We start from the raw sequence: 21,201 nt of genomic DNA, 5'->3' as shown, positions 1-21,201 counted from the left end.
CTAAAGCGGGCTGCCTTGTGTAGCACATGCCATTCCCATGCTATTCTCCAAAGGCGTCAGCCACACAAGACCCCTCTGTGATTTACAATGGAGGGGCCCACTTCCATTATTAACTGGCAAGTCCAATTGCCTGGGGGCTGGTCCATTACCTCCACATGGGGGTGGATGCCAGAGGTAGTAGTCGGTCTCCCAGTGTGGTAAAACAACATGTTGTAAAAATGATAGATAAGGTGTGTAGGTACAGGCTCCAGGCAATCTTCATGGTCCCTTTGTGTTCCAACAACACTTAAGATAGGGTTTGCTTGGTTGGTATCCATCATCGTAAAGAACTGATTATTTGATGTGGCTATTCTTGAGACTTGCCCCTTCTGTCCTGGTGGACACTCAAAGTGCTTTACACAACAATAGCATGAATAGCATGAATATTTGGATCGAATGACCCCAAAGGGACCATTTTACACCCATTGAGCCTCACAGAACTACAGCATAGTTAACTACACACTGTTATATTACAGCCGACAGATTAACACACCGAGTGCTGTTCTAACCGGGTAACTAAAACTCAGGATCTCACTTGCTAAGGGAGTATTTCTAGTCTGGTCAGTAAGCAGATCTTTGGCATCACATCATCTCAGAGTCCTGGCACTGGCAGTTGGCAAGCAGTGCAATGGACATCTTAGTGACTGTAGAACTGGGAGCACCCCTGTGCGTCTAAAAGACAGGTTGGCTGCAGTTTACACAACCACTAAAGCCCAATCTGCGCCTCCCTTTTTGTCCTTATGGCATATTCCTGGAGGGCGGCGGTTCAAATTCATTAGTGCTCCTTTATGTCCATGAAAATGGAAGAGCCTCCACTTTCCATCTACCGCCTGTTTCTAAAATTCAGTCTCCATTTTCCTTCTGGCTTCTCTCTCTCCCTCGTTTTCCACCACACTAACCTAAGGGCAAGTACGGAGGGCTGTGAAGAGCAACCCCCATCGGCAGACTTTGTTTTGCCCTCCCTTCTGTCCTCCTGTTTTCTTCCCTACCTCCACCCTGTTGAGACTACAGATTGGAGGCTATAAGATGACAAACGTCATGGGGCTGCCCTGGGGGGGTGGGGGGAGAATAGATTTATCTCCAGGGTGCCCCCACCCATTGCGTTGGCTTGGAAAAACTTAACTGCAGCAATGAACATGTTTGCCTTCCTTCAGAAAAAGCCTGGCATCGAGAGAGGGTGCCATTAATAAAGAAACACTGTACATGGTTGTTTATGCTCAGTGTTAACAGACACATACTGCTTGTTTCTGAGAACAAACCTGCAAACCTTTAAACAATTAAGTTCTGAACCAATCGTCAGGTGTATTTATAAGTTTGTATAAGGGGACCAAACTGTCTGCTTGCCAAGACGATATGCTGCAATATGATGTCCCCATGTCTCTGAAGTGTGCTTTCCTTTTACATCCCATGTGGATGCATCAGGTTGCTGGTATGTAATCATAGGAACACTGGCAGCCCACTTGCCTCTGTGTCAACACTATCTCTCCGTATCAACAGCAAATAGACAGTCTCTGATAAGAGCCTTATTTATGTCTCTCTAAAGACCCCTCTGCTTTGCTTGTCCAGTTCTCCCTTTCACCAGATAAACTAATGAGTGGCAGCTTACATTTACAGTTTCTACTGCAAGCACTTCCAATCTGAGGAATAAATGTGCAGGTAGGAGTGAAATCTGAATGAGTGGTGAACATTACCAGATCCTTAAATAAGAAGCTGAAAGCAGTGGGGGTTGGGCCCATACACACCAGTGGCAATAATCACTTCAACCATAGCGTGGATTTCCGATTGCTTTGAACATCTTGATTCTCATAAAACCAATGCCACTAATAAATCAATGCAGGTGCTGCAGCCCCATTGGAACTGTGTGTACTATCTTTTATTGGCTGACTATGAATTATATAAGCCTAAGAAACTGCAAATCCCTGAGCAACAAAAATGTTTCAAATGCAAGTGCACGAGAAAGAAAAATCCCTGTAAACTCACATCATGGTGCCGCTAAAAGAAATAAAAAATACTTATTGCACCAGTTAAGACCCCAATACACTTGACAAAAAGTCGAACTTTCAAGATGTTGTGTAAGGCTCAATGTGACGTCAGGCTCTCTTGGTGTTCTTTGTGCTGGGCCACCTTTAACTTTGTGTGTTTTCTATTTCTCATACCTCCCCTGCCTGTGATTGCTGCAAATTCCACACGAGTAGTTGTGTCACCAGTGGGGGGGCAAAAGGAGCTTGCAGGGCATCTGGACTTTTGTTTACTTTCACTCACTTTTCCCTCTGCTGCAGCAAAACGGCTATACTCTACATTTGTCAAATACACAGGACATTTGAAGTCTTCCTAATTACAGAAGTAGGAGGTATAAAAAGTATTGCCACTGACAAGTCCTCTTTGCATCAAAAATCTCTTTTCCACAAGTCTCACAGTCAGGCCTCTTCTTGAAACACAGACGTCACACAAATACATAAATCAAAATGTCCACTTCTAAATAGAGAAGAGAGTGTAAAATGCCAGGCTGCCCACCCTGTGTTCTGTCAGACAGAATGCAGTGGAGGGTCCCTGTCACCATTTACATACAAATGTCACCTTCGATCTTCCCAAGGGCTTGGGAGGGTTTTACTCCCTCCTCAGTGATGCGCTTGACAAACCTTTCTTCCCCATCTGGGAGACAAGCTTGTGATGCACGATGGGCAAGTGAGAGGAAAGTCAATGCATTTCGCCTCTGGTGCCATCCCTCTGTCTTGGTTTTCCCTTTACGCGCTGCTGCAAACACTGTAATTTGTGTATCCAGACCGGAATACAAAGACTTTGTGTGCGTTTGTTTCAGTTTCTTTGAAAAAACAATAATGCAGGGCGCCGTTTGAAAGGGGCTGGCAAATTCATAATTACATAGTAGGAAGGCTTTGTAGGGGTGAGGGCCAATGCAAAATGAATGGTTTCACTGTGTCAGGCTACAAACATGGAGATGTGAATTACACCTGACAACAAACAACAGGTGTAAGGGCAATGCTGGCATCCTCATCAAACACAACCAGTGTTGGCTCAGAGAGTCCAACCTGGCAATCCCGCTTTTAGTCCCACAGAGGCAGAGGCAGCCATTTTCTCTGGTTAAGTGGCCCAAATAGCGACTCCTCGCCATCCCTCATAAACCAGGACATGTATCCCCTGATGCATAAGGATGAACAATCAGCCTGACAGGCAGGTAGTTACTCCTGCTTAACCCCAGCTCGCACTGAGTGATGCAAGACAAAAGTAGGCCTCCCTCTTCCTCGTCCCCGTCTCCCCTTTCTATTCTTTCCCTCCTCAGATTTCCCTTTCTCCCTGCAGGCTCCTCTGTCTTGAGCAATATCTCTCCGTCTTCATTATTCTCTTTTTCTTTCTACCCCCCCAATCTCTCCCTTCTCCTTCTCTCCTTCATAGAACCATGATTCCTTGCTTGTGTTGCACACAATTACTCACATTCATCAATTATCTGCCTACTGCTCTTTAACTACCCTGTTTCCTTTCCTCTAGCCTAGGACAACACCCCCCCCCCCCCCCCCCCCCCACACACTCTCCCTCCTTCCACCCCCCTTAGGGCACCTCTTTTTTAAGCACCCCCCCTAAAATACCAGATGTCCCTACAGCTTGGGCGAGGGTGTGCATGTGTGCTGAGTAGCAGGAACAAAAGGACTGGGGAGTGGATGGATGGACGTGGTGGGGTGGGGTGAGGGGGGGGATCATCTGAATGGACCCAGCCATCTTGCCCTGGGCTTTCTGGGTTCACACAAAAACCAGCCAGTGGATTAAGAGCTGTTACCACACGAAAACCCCGTACTTCTCCCTCTCCACTCCTGCCAGACCAAAGTACAACTGCTGCTGGCATAAATAAGCGCACGCACACACACACACACACACACACACACACACACACACACACACACACACACACACACACACACACACACACACACACACACACACACACACACACACACACACACACACACACACACACACACACACACACACACACACACACACACTATAAGACCAGCATCTGTAACTCATAGCCCAAGTCTGACTCTGCTCTGTTTAGATATGAACTTGTGAACACAGACTTCTGTAGTAAAGTAGCAAGAGTTGGAAGGGATGCTGGTGGCGATCAATAGCCTCTCAAGTATAAAATGAAGCGTCTTTCACTGTAGAAATGCTTCAACGGGACCTTGGAACTTCAATTAACTTTCCATACTGTGAATAAATAAAGACTGGTTGAATAATAGATACTACATGTCATCAGATATACTTAAAGATTGACCACAGCCTTTCATATTTGACTTTTTAAGTATGAAAAACGTAGAAAACTTGCAGGGTTATTTAGTGGTGGTCGTTTTCTCTAATCATATAATAATAGAGCACTTTACAGCACATAGTGTACATGCTTCTATAAACTAATGATGTATGTTAAACTATTTAAGGAGAGGAAAATAAGCACAGCGTTGGAAATGCCTCATATGAACAAATGCACATTTCACATTCATTCACCCTGTGGACCTTAAAGCATACATGTGCACTGCATTGCAAGTTCTATTTTGCAACTAGAAATATGAAAACATGACTTTCATCTGCTTAAAATTTCAACCATGGTAAGAAATTCAGGAATAGCTTGCAGACGGAGCTCTGCAGCGACGCCATTAAATCAGTATGTATTCATTGATTTGCATTTCGTACGGCATGTTCCTTGATGTTTGCAAAGGTCAGCTCAGAATAAATCTCACAGGTTTATTTGCATCGTTTTTTGTCCGTCTTCAGTCACATATTATCACAGACTGCAGCCACATTCCCTATAATAGCTTTTAGAAGTATACAGTATATATGCTATAAAAAGCAATGATGTTTCGTCGATTCATTAAAAGCCCACAGAAAATTTTAAATTAAGCTGCCACTCTTCTGGTGAGTGAGTGGTGCGGGGCTCATATTGCTCTTCAACAGGACACACTGCTGCTAAAGGACAGATGGCTGTCGCAGGGATCAAATCTGTCACATTCCAATTATGTCCTAACCAGTTGGCTGACCTGCACTAGTTTTTGGAAAAAGGTCTTTAAGCGTCTCCTTCTAAAGAGAATGACCTCAGAGTCTCATTAAAAACGTCTCGCTGAGGACAAATCGAGAGGACGCTGCTGCTTTGGACAATCAACTCAGCTACAACATTAACGCATCCTCCTTCTCCAACACACACTTTGGTGCAGATGGCAGACAGACCTGTGTGCACCATCCAACGGCCTGCATGAGCCGTGTTTAAATGAGCCAATTGCCGCTTGTTCATTTCGACCCCTTCGAGCGTATGAATCTGGGTTCTTAGCATCGCTCCCCCCTCTTGCTCCCCACTCCTACGCGTCTAAAACCTCCCAGGGGTTAAACTGCCGGGGCGAAGGGCAGCCCTTCCTGCCAGAACTAGTTTGCGAGGAGGAGGAGGAGATGGACACCCCCATGGGGAACCTCTGAGCGTCAGTCCAGGAGAGGCCAGCTGGTGATCGACTTAACACGGAGAACAGCCCATCAGCGGGAATCAGGAGGCGGCCGCAGTTGAGACAGACAGAGAGACGGAATCAGACACGCCTGTTTGATGCCGATCCCAGACGGGGTGTTAATTACATCTCACCATGAAACACCAATTCGCATTAACTCCATATCCATAAAGAGGATGGGATCAGAGCCAGGGAAAGGAGTGTGTGTGCGTGTGTGTGTGTGTGTGTGTGTGTCTGTCTGTATTTGTGAATACTCTGTGTTTGGCACCATTTCAGGCTGGCTTGAGCAGTATTCTATGTTTGGTCAAGTTTGTGGTGCTCGTCGTCCAATGCAACTTCACTGTCACTTTATCAGGAGCCACAGCAAATCATCTGGTCTTGTAAGAAGTCTTGTAAAAACCTGAAGGTAGAAGAAATCAGCCAGAACATTGTGCCTGTGTATTACCCATGAGTTTCCTAGATATTGTGTGTTTGTGAGTGTGGGAAGGCTGCGTTTACTTTCATCACAAGACCTTGTCTGCTATAAATAAAGTGCATAAGTAATTTAAGAACTGACATCTTATCGCATACCTCGTTTTGTCTGGCCCTCCTCCCACTTCGTGACCTGCGTCATTCTCGCCCAAAACCATTCCTGGCCCCTGTTTTAGATTGGCGACCTTTGCAGATCAGCAAAGTTGGGCATGTAAATACAACTTTCCGGCGTTGCCGAGAGGTCACGGCCATTCTGCACCTACAGCAAAGTCTGCTGAGGACAAAGCCACCGATTTTAGACCCAAGGCGGCCAGCGGAGGAGTCTCGGCCAGTAATTCCTCTGCCAAACACTGATCTCATATTTCTCCCCCCTACAGCCAAGTTGGAAAAGTAGGTCCGTGAAATGAGATTCAAAGTTTTACCTCGATGATACCTTGAGTTTTCATGGCGGTGTTTTTCCTCCTCTGGTAGATAGATGGTCAGTGTTTAACAATGCAATGTCACAGCACAACACAAACAACAAATAAATTATAGTCTTTTAAATCGATAAATCAAGAGTCCATTGTTATGCTTTGCTGCAAACCTAAATCTCTCATTACTTCTGATTGACATTAATGGAAAATCTGTTATTTGCAGTGCTAGAAACATGTAGTGCTGGTGTTCGGCCTTCAGAATGAAAGGCAAAGAGCTTTTTACAGTTGCTATTTGACACTGATGTTACGGATCCATACTGAGGGAATTCCATTACAGAAGAAGTAGATTTCTATTCCGTTTTTATACTCGTGCTCCATTCAATTTACTCCAACGGCTGAATGTAACACAGGCACAGAAACAATCATGTTCCAGGCTTTAATGGAGAGAATTCTCATTTTTGGAGGGAGTAGAAATTCTAACTCCACAATTGTAACTGCATTGAAATCAGGATGCTCATGTGCTGCCAACTCCAGGTCAAAAGTTCACGGCTGTGTTTAGAGGGCAGCCAAAGGTTATGAAGGAAATAAACTGAAGTCAAAATAGATTTGAGATGACGGAAAGAAGAGCACGGCCACCAAACGACTCCTGTGATATGTGGAATATTATAGACTGATAAGGCAACAGTACAAGAATGCATTGGCGTAAATTATGGATCACTGAAGCCGCCAAAGTTCATGTTGTTGTCTTCGAAATTAATGCATCTCCGTGTCCTTGCTTCGTGTACCACCAGACCGAGCTGTCCCAACTTCAACATAAAGCATTAAACAGGTGGTTGTATATTTCTCTTATCATTCAGGTGTTCACGGCAACTGCAATGAAGCCGCTTGCGAACGGCGTTATGTGAATGAAATCGCCATTATTATGCGACTGTAAATCGATTCAAGCCACACCCGCCGCATGCATACCGTCACCTTGGCGACTCTCCTCATACTCCGTACCAATAAATGGCTTCCTCGCATTTATGCCTTAATCACATTTCGAGACAAGGAAATCAGTGGGTAGCGTGCAGGTAAAAGGGGTGACTTGGTATTCCGGCAGCCTGTCTGCAGCGGGAAAAGAAACGCCAATGACAAAGAAAGGCTAATCCAGCTTTTTAAAGAGGTGAGGAGGAGGACACTTTCCGAGACAAACTGCCTCTTGTTTTCACAGACACACTAATTGCACCTAGTGTCGCTGGAAGGGCCCTGATTTAGCACTCGGGAGAAAATTAAAATGAATAAACACAATTAGCTGCGAGTGTAACAGCACCTCTGCACGGCACACATTTCTCGCTTCTTTCCCCGCGATAACGCACTCTTCAGAGCAGCTGTTATTAACTGTGTCGTTGCGTCGAGTGCGATGTGACTAATTGCAAAGCGCTTGATGCCGCGAAAATGCTCCTAATTTGGCTTTGAATGAAATCAACAGGGCACTGGGTGGTAAGGAAGTGAATTGCAACAAAATTACAGGCCTAAAAGCTTCTCAGAAAACACTCTGTGATTATTGTTTTAGTCTCCCATCAAGTGGAATATTAGATGGATTAAACAGAAGGACAGAGTGTGTAAAAGCAAATGAAGACGTGTGTTCCAAGAGGTATTTGATCAATTTTCGGCTCTTAATTAATGATAATTTGCACACAATACATGTCAATTCCACTGCATTTTCAGAGTGAGTTCAACATGTTACAATAGTCTGCAGGGCCTCTCCTTTATGCCCCTTTTCACCATCGCATTGGATCTTAGTCACAACAAGCCTGAGGCAGGCAAATGCCATCGGTACAGCTGGGATACATTTGTGAGATAAGATCCAGACCACAAGTAGAAAACATTACCCTGCTAGATCTGTTTAATAAAGTTATTTTGAATAGACTTGCTGTAAATGGGGACCTGCAGCTAGAACAGAGACGGCACAAAATGTTGTTAGGCTTTAAAACATGAATGAAGGCCATCAACAAGGCTGAAGTGGAAGGATGATGTCGTACTAGGTCCAATCATACTACAGGTAGAATCCAAATATTATCCAAATAAGGTGTCTGGATACAGGAATCATATTTTAATATAAGCTGTGAAGAAAAAAAGGCCTAAAATGCGCAAGAGAGTCTTTCAACTTCACTGCAACGGCTTGAAAGTCTCCATGAAAAATCAGTTTCCAACAAACAGCCGTAAGTTTGTTGTACCCACTTGATGTTAAAAGCCTCAAAGCTGTGCAAGAGCAAAACAAAAGTTGGGGAAAATGACAACTTGTAGGGCCTAAACTCCCTCCTTAACACCTCAGTACATCCCTTTGAAAAGCTTCCAGTATATCTGTCAGGCCTGCAGCGATCTAAAATTCCCCCCCTTCTCTCTCTCCCTCTCTCTCTCTCTCTCTCTCTCTCTCCCTGTCTCGCTTTTGATCCTGTCAAAATGGAGAGAAAACGTCCTTCTGATGAGGGGGGAGAAATGAAAGAAAACAGCTCAGAAACTAATAATTGCAAAGGAAATGAATTTCAAAACCCAGAGGAGCAGACTTCTTCAAGCCCTCTGTACTCGGGGAGAGAGGGGGGGAAAAAACACATCATATCCGGGGCACAATTCAATTAGCTTTTTTTTTCAAGTGTACAGAAAGGAGCTCTGGGGAGAAATCTAAAGTTTTGCCCAATAAAAGAACTTTTCGTGGGATGTATTATTCCCTCTGCCCGGTCTGGCATTCTTTGCCGCTGCTTACGAGCTCTCCACTCACAAATGCAAGACCCCTCGACTTCCAACAGACGACAAATAAATGAATGCAATGGAATCAAACAGCACCTTGCCGACGCCGCTTTGACAGACACGCCGGTCACGCTCAGCCGGCTGTGCCTGGCAGCTAATCCGGAGCGTTTTCTTGCCTTTTCCCCTTTTCTCGCTCAGTTATTTGACAGTGATCAGGGGTGATAAATTGTTCAATTAAAGCCAAATTAGGATCCAGAGAACACACTTGACTCGCCAGCCTCTTGGTATATGTGTTGTCCAATTACTCTGAAGGACAAGGCTCCTTCTTGCTGCTGACAATCAACATGTGGCTCTCATCATAAGACAAATGGGTTTATTTATACAAGCGAGCAGGCTGATTGAACGCTGTAATGCAAGACTGATGGGCCAGAGAGGGAAAAGGAGGAAAAACAACAACAAACGAACACCAAATTGAAACATTTGCATGGCATTTGGTAAAAAACTGAATTCCTTTCGCCGTTAATGGAATATAATACTATGACCCCACTGGTTAAAGCCCCGAGCCAGTATGCATCTGCTGTGGCTCCATGGCACCGAATGACCCTGACCTATGACCCCCAAGCTCCCTTAATTTCACCAGATTGCCCTGTTATCTTTATATTAATGCTCAAGACAAAACCAACAGTGTTTGGCTTCAAACCCCCTCTGTTCAGCAACCGTAGTAAGTGAAACGCATTACTAATCCTTTTTTAGCTTCCAGGTGCTGGGGTGGGGTGGGGTGGGGTTGGGTGCTGCTGGGGTTGGGTGGGGGTTCTGCTGGGGGTATTTTGCCCCTGGTAAGTTTAGCCTTAAATGCTCCGGCAACATTAAGATCCGCCGCAATTGAAATTGGACTCACTTGACTTACATATGGCCCCCTGAGTTTCTTGTAGGGAAAATAAATAGATAAGTCCAAACTCCTGGTAGCCTGGAGCCGACTGTTATCCAAACTTTCCAACACAGACAAAAGTGGCTTCATAAGACTTGTAGGATTGGCCTCAAGAAACAGGAGTAATACACAAAAAGAAAGATTATAGACCGCAAAAATAACTTCTATGAGACATTTTTTTCCAAGGTGATATTTGTAGATACCCCAGATCTCCATACACAACTATGAAACCCCTACTACTGATGCGTTTGAGGACTTATAGAAACACTATCTGCCTTATTTTCATGGGTATAATCATTTGTCCTATTTTTAACTACCGGTTCTAGTCTAAAATTAAACATTAGCGTTCATCAATCATATAAAAAGAGAAGGTTACAGCGGCCACATGGTCATTACGGGGCAGAACCTCGCTCCATTGGGGGGGTTCTGGTGCTTCTTACTGGGTTAGAATGGGAGATCAGAGGCAGAGTTGAGTTTGGGCGCCTCTGCGTAAAAACACATCAAACTCACACAAGTACGATGATGAAAGCTGATGTAAACAAAAACAAACAACACCTCTAAGACAAATCAAACACACTTTGAAGTTTTGTTGTCTCCCCCTTTTGTCCAGAGCAACAAGACACCCGTTGAATCAAAGTAACGGTTCGCGTTTTGGGCAAAGGTGAACTTCTCATCTTTCCTCCACACACAGTTAGTTTACATTTGAATAACTTTGCCCGTGTTGAATGTTTTAAAAGAAGAAAAAGGCGTGGAAACCTGCGAGCACTTACTTGAATTTGGCGTGTAACTCGTTCCTCCTACGGGGGGCACATTTTAAACTCCGCACTCTCCATGGCTCAGTGGTTGTATTCCCTCACAAAAACACTTCTTTTGCATCTCCATCAGCGGGGAAAACGCTATATTCCAATGCGTTGTGCGGCGAAGCAGTCACTTATCAACGCAGGGAGAGAGAGAGTGGAGAAACTCCTCTATTCCCCCTTGTGTTTGTATTCCCCCTTTTTTTCTCCCGATCGAGTCGCTCCGAGGCAGAATTTCCTCCTCAGTGTGGGAGAAATGGATTCATCCGTGCGCCTCAGCGCGGTGCGCGGATCTCCAAATGTCGCCTCGATCTCTTTTTATTGGTGTTTCTCGTTATCTCTACGTCCCAGGTTTGGGTTCCTTTCTTCCCAAATTCACCTCATACGGACTGGGGGTGGGGAGACAGGAGTCAAATACACCCCCCCTCCCGTTCTCCCTCCTCCTCCTCCTCCTCCTCCCCGCCCCCCGTTCTCCCTCCCCTCACAGGGAAAAAATACGGAGCTGTGTGCTGCATTCAAGGACGCCTCATAAACTCGGTCTCCAGACTTTGGAAATATCGTAAATCTCGCTACTTGTCGGTGCGTTCAAGCGCTTTCGGTTGAAAATCATAACAACACCGGAGCCTCTAACGCCATGTGAGTTACTGGGGCTGTTCTTTTATTTTACAAATCACGATGATAGAAAGAGAGGACAAAGAACAGAACGAGGATGTAATAATAATAATAATAATAATAATAATAATAACAGGAATAATCACAACCTCTTAAAAACTAAAAAGGATCTTGAAATGACAACTGAATTCATTTTTTTCTTTTGTCTGATTTTTTAGACAAAACTGAATTTAGGAATCTCTATCCGCTAAGCCTGTGCAGTAGTAATACATTTTTTCCCAGTGCTATTTAAATATACAGTACTTCATACTTTAAAAATAAATTTGTAATTCAGCCATTCATTTGTGTGATCTTACCTGCTGATCTTAAGTACTGCAGACAAACCTAAAAATTCCTACTTTGAATAATACTTTTCTCTTTAAATCACATGTCTTGTTGCCCTTGTGCACTTTTTAAATCACTCACAATTGTCATCACTTTTTTTTAATTTAAGTGACAAAAATGATGAAGTATGACTTATGTAGGAGAAAATTTGAACAAAGCAAAGTCTTGCGCTGCTTGTTGCTAAGATGCCAAAATGGCTACACTGGGTAAGTTTCCCTTTGCTGTTCTTCCAATCCCTTTCATGCTGAGATGAACTACCAACTCTGATTGGTAGAATTTGAATTTGAAGAGTAACAGCTGGTATCCAGGGGAGTTGGAACACAGACAGCACTCACATCAATCACTTAAACTCAGAAAACTACCTCCAACAACCAAGCAAGCTGACAAAGTCCTTTTCGTAGGTTGCCAGCTTTTGTTTAGAAGTTGTACCTTTCTTGAAATCCACCCTGGCTGGGGAAACTTACTTTGGGGGTTTGAACAGCCATTTTGGCATTTGAATAGAAAAAAAACTAACCGTTTCCCCATTCTTGCCAGGAGTGTTCAGCCGAAGAAGACAGTTTTCTGGCCATGTCAAAGTACCTTGCTGCTAGACAGTCTTTGGGAGGGAGGCACATTCTGTGAGGCGCAGAGCAGCAAATGAAAGGACCCTCATGCCCAGCTGCAGAGAGAATAGCCATTTATTTTGTGTGAACTTTTCAAGGTATGCAGGCAGTAATAAATGGGAACACGCTCTTTAAAAAAAGACACATCTTTGCTCTGTGCTGGCAGAGAGCCATCCTGCACCACAAGCAATCCTCCACTGCCCTCTCTCTACTCTTTGTTTAAAACCCAGTGTGCCATGTAACACGCCGTAGAGACGTGTAGAGGGGAGGGTGTGAGGGGATCCAATCAATTTAACTGTTGAGTAAAAAACATGTGTTTACGTTACGTAGATTTCTCCTTTGGCCTCTTATTTGCACCACAGCCTCTTATTTAATCAGGCCGGTAAATCTTAGCGGCAACACAGAGCTCTCACCGCCATTCCCCTGGTGGCGTGAGCCTTAACATGGTAAATTTCACTCGAGTAGGGAAATGCGCTCAGCGGCTGAGGCTAGTGCTTTGGAAGGATAAAAAGAGCACTTACCGCCTGACATGTGCAATCCATAACGGAATAATGAGACTTCTCCACACTGGGAGCTCTCTTATCTTGCTCTCCCTCTCCCTCTCAATCTCCACTTTTTGTTTTTTTCCCGTTGCTTGTGAAGGTTCATAAATGCCATGTAAATTCAGGAGGCGGAAGATGTGCCGACTGCTGGAGGGGGAGCAGTTAATCGCTATCGTCTTGTTAGCGAATCCTGTAACGGCGTGTACGGCGTGAAGATGTGCCAATCGCTTGATGAACCTTGTTGAAACTTCTCACCTCCTTCTGTCACGTATGCTTCAAAGCAAATACAATGATTGCCGCCGTGTTTGCTCATCACTCTTGCCCGCAAACGATATTATATAGCAGCAAGCTCTTTCAGAGGAGATGAATCCTTATTTATAAAACTATATAGACATGCCATCTGGCCCGGGAAGATATTGAGATCCCCCAGTAGGAGTTAAGTGGTGGAAAATGGACGGGTGGATATACAAAAGTGCATCTACATGTCCAATAACGTATTTGTTCAACTGATTTTAAAGGCTCTGTTGTCAAAAAACTTAATCAACATGAACTTAATATGGAAAATGTGGATACTGGAGGTATAAGCTACGATATAAGCAAAGAACTATAACAACGACATAACACGGATTTACTTGTATACAACTAAAGCAAGGTCCAGATCCTACACCTTATATATTCAAAAAGCTCTGATATTTTGTTAGTATATACTGTATGATTTAAGCATAATTTAGATTATATGTCACCACAGAAGGAGGAGTAGAAAAATTAGTGACATGTCTTTGAGTTTTTCTTGTCCAGAGTTTACATGCAGGCTTAAGTTTCCAGTTGAAACTCCACGTGAGCGCGCTGGAAATGAAAGACGCCGTGTCCCTTATTGTCTCGCTGCTCCCCTCTGTTCATCTATGTCACCCCAAGGGGTTGAGGCACAATCACCTCCGATAGTGGTGGGCCATCGCTCACCCTGTCCCCAGAGGCGACAGCCCACTTACTGCCAGCTCGTGCTCAAATGGAGGACATTTCATCACCCGGGCGAAAATGCAATTAAAAACACCAGCACGCGGCAAGTCGGCGGCCCTCAAGAGCCGCCCTCTACCCCCTCCCAACGCAAGTTTAGTTACTCTGAGTCGGCTTCTCCCTCTCGGATATTTACTCTCCCTGTGATTGAGTGTTTGTCAGCTGGTTGAAAACGAATATGTGCCGTTTTGGTGGGAAAAGGCTGAAAGAAAAGGAGAAAGTTGGGAGGAAACACTTGTTTAAAACGCTGCTACTTCAAGGCCGAGTAGACCCCCTCCCAGGACCAAGGCTCAGTGTTTATCACCCAAATCTATCCTCTTCTTCCTGAGAGGTGTCTGTGCAATTATTCAGTGGGTGTGTAGCTTCAAGAATTAGCTGATAAACAACTAGCTTCTGTGGCTGGGATTGTTTTTTTTCCCTCCCTGGGAGATGAAATGGAGGATAGAGCACTGGGGTTTGCGGTGATTGGGTGGTTTCCTTATCACACACACGTACGACACACACACACACACACACACACACACACACACACAGCACACGCACGGCGAGCAGGAAGAGAGACAGACTGACGGCTATTAGAGTGCAACGATGCTCTCCCTTATCTCCCCACTGCGATAGAGATCTACAAAGAGCTTGAAAGAGATTATGAATTCATTACCTTGATACACAAGCAAGCGCCGCAACAGACAGGAGTTTGAAAACACACTGGGAGGGACGGATATGGGAATGCAGTGAACTATGCACTGCTGATAAAGAATAAACCTGTCAATTCTCTTTGTAGTTTCAAGAATTGTACCACACCTGAGATGCTGTGCTACATAGGATATGTTTTACCATTAACATACTTGTACACACATATATATTTATATAAACATAAGTATTTCATGAGAGGTGAGCAGCAGGAGAGGGATCCACTCTCAGTATGTTTACATGATGTTCTCAATACTCGCAATACCTTTTCTATACTGCTAGTAGAGGAAAACATCTTAAATATTTGAATTCTTGGCGATTTAGGTGTCTACAAAAATAAATTATTGAGTATAATGGACATTTTAAATGCTATGATGCTTCAGGTATGCATGGAAAAGTTACATTTTTATTTGGCCTTTTGTGTTTACAGTAACAGTATTTAGAAAACCTGTACTACCGACTTGAAGTGCTGGTTCTAATTGAATTGAAGTCATTTCTGCAGCAGTAATTTGTTAAAGTGGTGATCTGTTTTGTTGTTGTCATTGACGCTAAGCTCAACCCTGTGCGTCTTTGAAGTTGACAGCAACGTGAGCAAAACCCCATGTTTGTGCACGTAAAGCTGCCCTAGATGTAATACCTTTTTACCCATATGTACATTACAAGATATAATGCTGTAATCCTTCCTGTTCTCAGTACTGGCGATACCGCTGTAAGCTAACTGAAGCTAACTGAGCCTCCATTTAGCCAAATCAGGTGGCTTTCGTCCAGCGTGTGTTTGTTGACAGAAGTTGTAGGAATTGAGGAATGTGGATTTTGGCTCTGATTCTGTTGTATTTGAGCTAGAGCGGAAGACTTCACACGCAGAATTGAGAGAGGCTGACATCGTTTCCAACACATGAACATACATGGGCTGTGAGTATGACATTGATGTGAAGGCATCAATAAAGATACAAGCCAGTTCTTGAATCTGTCACAACATGACAGCACAATTCAAATCTGGAGCTGACAATTATGGCATAAATGGAAAACACATCAGCTCGATCTATGTGAGACCTAAGTACTAAAATATGTTCATGTATTGCAGCAGCTCCAGTAAACTTACAGTTTATTTTTGGGCTTTTTTGATTCACTTACTCCCCTTTCTCCCGCCTTCACTCCCCCTTGCATTTCTTTTAACTTGCTCTGAATACATTTTTCTTTCTCAGAGTGTTTTCCTTCCAGCTCTGTTGAACTCGGCTGACATTTGGAGGAAGGTGAAGAAGTGCAGCTAAATAAACCAAAGACTATCAGCGACAGGGAGACGGCGATGGAGAGGGGACGTTCTGCATCGCTGTGTTAAACTGCGTCCTGTGAATCCTGTTAAAATGACAAATGCTTTATACTGCTGCCAACTGCTGCTTGCTCGGTATTTCTACTCTCCAAGTTGACTTTACTAGACTCACTGCGCTGTTAGTTTGATTGTGAATGTTGTAAACTTCTAATGTTACGATATGATCTCCAGTGATGTGTTATATATGTACAGTTATCTGCCTTTTATCGAACACTGTATATCAAATGGTCACGTCAATATCTAACATTGAACCTTGTCCGTGACCGCAGCTACTGTATGTAAAGCGCCTGCTGTGAATTTTGATTTGTGCCATTTTCTTACATAATGTATGTGTGAAGCATCATGTAAAGGCATTAATGCATGCCAGAATTTGAATGTGTTGGATGGCGGAAGGGGGGGGGGGGTCACCTCTCTTCTTCAAAGAACTGGAAACCTTTAAATAATTCAATAATTCTGTGTTTGAAGTTATTTTGCCTGGATAATGTCAGCAATGCATTTTGGGTGAATATCGAATTCTTATACATTTTTTAGTCAATGAGAAATAATTTTACTGTCTGGTACTGCAACAAGTAAATCCATTTTTATGCATGATTAATAACCTCTTTCCGGTTAATTTGTATGATTTGCGTAAACAGCTAAGTTTATAATGCGCTCTGTATGAGTTTATTCAATGCAGAAACCCATAACATGAAGTGTCCAAATCCATTAGTTGGCCTGTAAATGTATCAGATTGTACATGGCCTGTGTGCAAGCCTTTTAGCAAGTGTGTATACACATAGTGTGAGTGTGGGCATGCATGTGCATTCCCACATCGCGGAGAGGTGGGTGAGGCCAACGAGGCCAAGATGGTGAGTGATGCCAGAGGTGGTTTTCTACCAACCTCTCTGCCGGCTTGCTGGCTCACTGATGGCCTCCTCAGTGGGTTGGCTGACCGACTTGCTGGCTCGCTGTGGTGGTGTCTTCCTTATTTGGTAGTGGAGGCTGGGGGAGCATGGGTGGTGGTAGGGTATTAGACAGAGGGGGGGAGCGGCAGCGCTCTGTTTACACGTAAGGTCAGCAGGTCAGAGCGCCAGAGTGCCATGGAGCAAACACAGATCACTTGAAGACAGGGAGAGAGTGAGCGAGCGAGTGATTGCTTCATGTCCTTCGACTGACTGGATCAGGGCAGATTCGCCATGAAAGAGTGAGCGTGTGTGTGTGTACATATGAGAGAGAGAGAGAGAGAGAGAGAGAGAGGAGGAGGAGGGAGGATAGACAGACATAGCAGTACATATTTGGATGAAGCTCCAGGGTAAAGATAGCAATTACAGGTAATTTCCACACACATACACACTGGCTTTTGTCTTTTCCTCTGTCTCACTGCCAGGCCCTGAACTGTCGAGGGGAGTCAGTGGAAAGGAAATTAAAGGCAACCATCCTTGTAGCCTTGCTCTTGTCCGCTTGGCTGCCTGTGTTCTCCGGGCAGTGTTTATGCTATGCCCTACCCAGGACAGAATAGATTCGCCCACACAGCACTGTGCTCTCAACCAGAACCTAAGTAAGTGTGGCAAGCTCGAGCCACGGCCCCATTCACTCTCACTCCTCTGGATTAGACTGTAAGGCCCGGGGCAACAGTGCATTAGTACACTCAAGATAGCATCTCTTCACCACATCCCAAAAATATCATCCTTTTCAGTATGACAGATCATGGTGTTTATTTCCCCTAAAGTTTGGAGGGACGGTTGTGCAAACGGGTGTCAAGTGGCCAAGATTCAAAGCATCTGGGATCGTCCGAAGCCTTCTAGGGCCGGATGAAATTCCATGGGAAGAGGAGTTGAAGCTGGGTGGAATAGGTCGTAACAGAGAGGGCACACCTCCACCAAGGCTGGGCAGTTATCCAATAGTGATTCTGTCTCTCAATGATGACATTTAACAGGTTATTGATTAGACTATGACCATTAGATATACTGTAGCCACACCTGTTCAAATTGCCCAACCTGCCCTCTAAGTTTCTCTCAAATCCCCCTTTACTTAACTCAGACAAACACAGTTGAAAACAAAACCTCCTTGTTTGGGGTAATAGATGCACAGCAAAGCAAATGAGAAAGCCGTTTGATGTCCAAATATTACCTACACGAAAGTGGATCTCTAAAATGCAATACAACACATAGCCCTTCCAATCACACTGAGGAAAGTGTAATAAGAAAAAAAACACATCTGATTCCCAAATACCATGAAATTACATGTGCGAGTATAATGATATTCATTGCCTCCAAACTTGAGGTCAATTTACATTTATTGGAATGCAGCCACAAATAACTGGAGCATGTATAGTAATTGCAGATGGTAATTCATTGCTGTATTTGCTCCTTCCTCTTTATGATGTATATTAGGGGCTGTAGTGTAAAGGGAGCATATTAGCATGTGATGAGAGTGGTGGCAGCTTGCAGGCCACATTAACCAGCCTGTCACACACCCAGTGTCACGCTACGGATAACACTGCAGTGCTAGAACGAGGTTCCTCTTGACGCTCGCCGTAAAGATTAATAGGGCTTTGTTTAATTGTATGGCTAACATCCTAGGAGCCACTTGAGGGGAACTGCAGTCTTTTCCCTCGGAAACACACTTTAAATCTCAGCCAATGGTAGCTGTTGCCTGTTCATTCAGGTGGGAAGGCCTATGGGATTTGGCCAAAAACCTGCCCCTCCCCAACCCAGGAGATAGCAGCACCTGAATCAACGGCATAACTGAGGTCCTGCACCAGGTTAACGCCAAGACGAAATACAACACAAATGCTAAAGTGAAAAAAACACAGTTGATGAAAACAGATTTTATTTTCAAAGTGGTGTGCCACCATTTAAGTGAAAAACCTAATGCTCTTTGCATAAATTTAAACATGAATTAAGAGAAGACAAGGGGGATTATTTAGTAGAACTAATGCAAATTACCAAGTGGCCCACAGAATTAAGCAATTGAGCACGCTTGCATTTAGCGTTAAATGAGTGTTATAACAGACATTCATTCAAACATCTGTATGAATTTCAATTCCCTTCTCCCATAATTGTGGCTGTATGCCGGAAGGTACAAAAGCTTGGCACAGCCCCATAGTAAATAATAGCACTATGTGAATCATTTCTACCTAAAATTGCCACAAAGTCTTAGTCCAGTGCCCCCTACAAAACAACAAAATTGCCATGCTTCGACCCAGACTGTCCGTCAGGGCCAAACATCAAACACCATAGTCTGTAACATCCATCACAATGCTGTCATTATGTCAGAAATTGACTCATGGTGGCAGATTCATCAAGAAATGTTGTGGATCATTATGCTGATGACAGCACGTCATTTACTCAGAGTAAATGTTGATCTTTTCTTCTTCAAGTAGTGGCAATCTTATCAAGAGCCCAAAAATCCACAACTATGGAGCTTTGGCAGGCAGCTTGACAGAGTGGCTCCATAACCTTTCTGGTTAAAGACCTGAGGCATCTCAACAATAGACGGTGACCCATCACAGCTCTCAGAGATATGGTTCTCCTGCTGCAGGACGGGCTGTTATCAATGATAACATTCAGCAACACAATCATCTGTTCACATTATTTCTAGAGACTCAACCACAGCGTCTAGGCTCACGCGATAAGGCTTTATTGTCAGGCAATAAGGACGAGTAGCATGTAAGTACCACACTATTTTGACCTGTAATGTATATTGTTGTTTACTCCCCAACATGCACTGTTTTTACTCTTCACTTTCATTTTACAGGGTTATTTCTACTCATTCACACAGAGACTCTGCAGGGCTGGGATTGTGTTTGCTTTGATGGACGGAAACAGAAAATATGTTTTAGACGAAACCCTGCCTGGACCACAACAACTCAGGACGAGATGGCCAGTGTCTTTCCGTTTGTGTGGGTTCAAGCCACAAAGTGGAGCTATAAAAACATTACAGATACCAGCTTTAAATAGCGCTCATAAATGCAGTGTAACGTTCCCTCCATTATCCAGGAAGTGTTTAGGTGCATGTTTCAGGCCATTTGGAGCTGATTGGTGTAGTTTTAGTGGGAACCTTTACCCCATCTTATATAGCGGATGTGGGTTAAGGTTAAAGGTTAAGTGTTTGGGGATGAGCTTGAGGTCTAAAACTTGGTCCTGTTTGGTCCAGATGTGCTGTCTCTCCAATGTTTCTGCGATCGAATGAAGCAGGTTGCTGAGGTGTCTCAGTTCAGTTTGCCTAATACAGCTGTACAGATGTGTGGCTGGTGGCCCCCGGTGCCGGGGCAAAGGGGAGCAGCGGTTCTCTGCACATAGACAGAGGATGTCTGGGCCTGCATCTGCTCTGACATCCATCTGTTCATGCTTTTCTGCATGGTGGCTGCCCTGCCAACACCGCCCATAATCAAATAATGACATGTAAATGAGGGTGAGGTATGCGGTGGAGGCAAAGTGATCAAGTGGAATCACGAGGATGTCTGACATGCGCTTGAAGAAGCACGTGGCCAAAGAAGAGAGAATTCATGATTCCCTCTTCTGCTCTCTTACATCATTTATGATATTGTTCCAGGATCTTTTTGGCATCAAAATTCTACCACATTTGATTGAAAATTCTGCTCCAGAAGAAGTACTTCAGTACCTTTGTAGCTTCCACACCATTTTAATGGGCATAATTACATTATCTATGTTAAATTATTGTTCGTTTTTGGGTTTGCACTTGTCTTCAGGTACCCACATAAAACAGGGCAAAACTCCAGTATGTGTACGAGCAACCTGGATACTAAAATGGAACCTCAACTACCCATTTAAGAGCAACTCCCTGAAGACTTTCTGACTGAGTTGATGCCTGAATGCACGATTACTTTTGTTCTCTGAAGCTAAGCAACCCTATTTGTGAAGGGGGAACAGCTTCAGTCCATCGAGATTCTGTCCTCTGAAGGACACAACATCATGACTGTCCTTCAGAGGAGACTCATCAAAGTTATCCAAGCTCATCTGTAAACTACAAGTCAGGCAAAACTGTGTTTTAAAAGGTACTTTAGTTTCTCATGGTCAGAGAAAATTACCACCTTAAAGAGTTTTCCATTCCATATATGAGCCTAAGAGTTTTCAATGGAAAACATTACGAAAAAAATAAATAAATCAAATTTATGAAATCAAAATTAAATTAGAATAAAAAGCAGGACTT

The 21,201-nt window shown here is 43.9% G+C and overlaps 1 protein-coding gene across 3 annotated transcripts in view; it reads right to left on the bottom strand.

Moving 5' to 3' along the window:
* Positions 1 to 21,201, bottom strand: part of ptprsa (protein tyrosine phosphatase receptor type Sa) — a 190,901-nt gene that overhangs the window by 133,207 nt on the left and 36,493 nt on the right. For 2 of the 3 annotated variants that reach the window (XM_076153085.1, XM_076153087.1), the window contains exon 1: positions 10,847 to 11,247. The exons of the other annotated variant lie outside the window; for it this stretch is intronic. The gene's annotated coding sequence lies outside the window, so the exon portion shown is untranslated. Of the gene's footprint in view, positions 1 to 10,846; positions 11,248 to 21,201 lie in introns of those variants that run through there. 3 annotated transcript variants of the gene reach the window in all.

The sequence above is a fragment of the Genypterus blacodes genome, unplaced genomic scaffold (genome assembly GCF_046128005.1).
Source record: "Genypterus blacodes isolate CSIRO-AG114 ecotype Tasmania unplaced genomic scaffold, CSIRO-AGI_Gbla_v1 ptg000058l_1, whole genome shotgun sequence".
In the NCBI taxonomy this organism is placed as follows: Eukaryota; Metazoa; Chordata; class Actinopteri; order Ophidiiformes; family Ophidiidae; genus Genypterus; species Genypterus blacodes.
The sequence above is the reverse complement of the archived record's forward strand: the minus strand, read 5'-3'. Positions and strand labels throughout refer to the sequence as shown.